Raw genomic sequence first — 3840 nt, forward strand, 5'->3', positions numbered from 1 at the left:
TACATTACATAAATGAACAATTCTTGGATGATACAAATGAAAAAACCTCCTTTCTATATATAGGAGTCTAAGGAGTCACAATATAATCCAGCCGACCTAACAATAATAATATAAAGCCACAAAAATAACAATAGAGGGATTCTATGGGGCACAGAAATAACAATATGGGGGTAATAGGGGCACAACAATATAAATAGGGGTATAACTACAATAGTAATGGGGTAATCACTAGTATTATAGGGACCCAACATGCCCCTCTCCTTCAAAAAAGTGTTGTCCTCAACGCTTGAGTAGTTCTGGATACTTCTGCATAAAATTCTCATCCTCCCATGTGGAATCTTCAGCGGATAAGTTCTTCCACTTGATAAGATACTCTGAAATTGATCGATTTCGTAGCTGTCGAGTTCTTGTTTCTGTGATTGCTTCCGGTTCCAATATAATTTTTCCTTCCTCGTCAAGTTCTGGCAATATTGTTTGAATTGGGAGCTTGTCACCTATAACCTTCTTTAAACATGAAACATGGAAAACTGGGTGCAATCGAGAAGCTGCAGGAAGCTCCAATTTGTATGCCATAGTACCAATCTTTTCCAACACCTTGTACGGACCATAATACTTTGGTGATAATTTATTATCCTTCTTAGCTTGCTTTAGGGACATTTGCTTATATGGTTGTAGCCGTAGGAATACCCAATCACCTACATCAAAACTTCTTTCACTGCGATGTTGATCTGCCTGTTGTTTCATTCTATTTTGTGCCAACACGAGGTTATCCTTTAAGAGTTGGAGGACTTGTTGTTGATGTTCGATGTGATGTTCCACTGCCTGAACCTTAGAATTTTCTCTTAAATATGATGTGATGGATGGTGGTTGATACCCATAAAGTGCCATAAATGGGGTCATTTTTGTTGCTGTATGGAAGGAAGTGTTATACCACCATTCAGCCAGAGGCAACCATTTGACCCATTGTGTCTGTTTATCAGATACAAAGCAACGAAGATATCCTTCCAAACATTTGTTTACTATCTCAGTTTGCCCATCAGATTGAGGATGATAAGATGAGCTATGAGCTAACTGAGTACCAAGACAAGAAAATAATTCTGTCCAAAAATTTCCAGTGAAAATGGGATCTCTGTCACTTACAATAATCTTTGGGTTTCCATGTAGCTTTTGAACTGTTTCCATAAATGCAGTAGAAACTGTACTGGCTTTAAATGGATGTGATAATGCACAAAAGTGTGCATACTTGGTAAGTCTGTCAACTACCACCATGATGACACTCTTTCCCTCAGACTTGGGTAAACCTGTGATAAAATCCATTGAAACCTCCTCCCAACGTTGGCTTGGAATGGATAAAGGTTGTAATAGACCTGGTGTCTTAATTGTTTCAACTTTATTTTGTTGGCAAACCAAACATTCCGCCACAAACTTTTGAATATCTGATTTAAGGCCATCCCAAAAAAATTCCTTCTTAACCCTGTGGTAAGTTTTTAAAAATCCTGAGTGCCCTCCTAAGGGAGAAGTGTGCAATTCCATAAGAATCTTTTGTTTTAGCTGGGAATTCTTACAGAGGTATAAGCGATCTTTGTACCATAACGAATCATTTTGCCAGCTAAATGTATCAGAAGTACTGGAACCTTGTTGTAGCTTTCGAATAAGTGCCCACACTTCTTCGTCATTCTTCCATTCCTCCCTTGCTTCGTTTATCCAATCTGGTTGGATAATAGAAGTGGCACACAACAATGGTTCCACATCCTCATCCTTTCTTGAGAGTGCATCTGCCACCACATTTTGCTTCCCTTTTTTGTAGATGATTTCAAAGTCATAACCCAACATCTTTGTGACCCACTTTTGTTGCTCTTCAGAGGATAATCTTTGTTCTAAAGTATTTAAGGCTATCATGATCCGTTTTTACCTTGAAGTGTCTTCCCATTAGGTAGGGTCGCCATTTCTTAAGTGCATGGAGTATTGCCAACATTTCCTTCTCATAAATAGCTTTGCTTAAAAACTTTCCCTTGATTGGACGACTTTCAAAAGCAATGGGTCTTTCATCTTGCATTAGAACAACACCAATTCCATTTCCTGAAGCATCACATTCCACAATAAAGGTTTTTGTGAAGTCCGGTGTAGCTAAGACCGGTGCTTGGCACATTGCCTCTTTAAGATGTTCAAAGGCCTTTGTTGCTTCCAAAGTCCATGAAAATAAATCTTTCTTCAATAATGTTGTTCCCATAATTCTTAACAAACTTGCGATAATACCCTGTCAACCCAAGAAATCCTCGCAGATGCTTTATGGATGTGGGGATTTTCCATTCCTTAATGGCTTTAATTTTGCTAGGGTCTACCTTAACTCCTTCATGAGATACAATATGACCCAAATATTCCACCTCCTGGACTCCAAAGAAACATTTGGATCTTTTTGCATATAATTGTTTCTCCTCCAATAGTTGTAGCACCCTGTCAACATGTTCAACATGATCCTTCCAAGACTTGCTGTAGATTAGTATATCATCAAAAAATACTAACACAAATTTTCTAAGGAATGGTTTGAAAATTGAATTCATCAAACCTTGAAATGTTGAAGGTGCATTGGTAAGGCCAAAAGGCATGACCAAAAATTCATAATGACCCTCATGAGTTCTAAATGCTGTTTTCGGAATGTCTTCAATCTTCATTCTGATTTGATGATATCCCGAACGAAGATCCAACTTGGTGAAGTAAATTGATCCATGCAATTCATCCAGTAATTCATCAATGACAGGAATGGGGAACTTATCTTTAATAGTGAGCTTGTTGAGCTCCCTATAATCTGGACACATGCGCCATGATCCATCCTTCTTGTGCACCAATACTACTGGAGCTGAGAAAGAACTTTGACTCGGTTGAATTATACCAGCCTCTAGCATTTCTGCAACCATACGTTCAATTTCACTTTTTTGGACATATGGATATCTGTACGGCCTGATGTTTGGAGGAACACTTCCTGGAATCAGATGAATAGCATGATCATGATCACGCATAGGTGGGAGACCTTTGGGAGTCTCAAATACCTTGGAATGATTGTCCAGGACTTTTTGGAGATCTGGAGAAATAGATGATTCCAATGTGGAAACATCTAGCGAACATAATTGTGCAATTACACCTCTTTGCTCCTTTTTTAGAAGCTTTGTCATGCCATTAGAGCTGATTATCTTTCCTGGTTTCCCTGCAATACCCCTTAATTCAACTTCCTTTCCTTCCACAGAAAATTTCATGAAAAGTTCTTGAAAATTAAAAGCTATTGTACCCAAGGATTGTAGCCATTGGACTCCTAGTACAACATCAGCACCTCCCATTGGAATGGAAAGCATTGGGCTAGTCAATACATATTCTCCCATGGATAGCTTGATATTATGGCACTTTCCAGAACAATTTATTGTTCCTCCATTTGCAATCATCACTTGACACTCTGGTGCTGGATATAGGAAGCAATTCAATTCTTTTGCTACCCTACAATGAATAAAATTGTGGGTGCTTCCTGAATCAATCAACACTATTACCTTTTTCTTCTTGATTTGTCCTTCTATCTTGATGGTTTGAGGAGTGGTAATTCCCGCCAATGCATTACAAGATATGGTCGGATTTATTTGTTCTTCATCTAGGCTTTGTTCCTGGAATATATCCTCTTCTTTTGACCTTTCTTGCTCCTTTTCTTCTTCCTCTTCACAATCTATGTAGAATAATTTCTTCTCAGCACACTTATGACCTTTTGTGTATTTGCTATCACAATTGTAACAAAGCCCTTTTGCTCTTTTTTCTTCCAATTGTTGTGGTGTCAACCTTGTAGGTTGTGGAAGACTATGG

The sequence above is a fragment of the Pinus tabuliformis genome, chromosome 2_2 (genome assembly GCF_031772625.1).
Source record: "Pinus tabuliformis cultivar Carrire ecotype Pingquan chromosome 2_2, CPIR1, whole genome shotgun sequence".
Lineage (NCBI taxonomy): Eukaryota > Viridiplantae > Streptophyta > Pinopsida > Pinales > Pinaceae > Pinus > Pinus tabuliformis.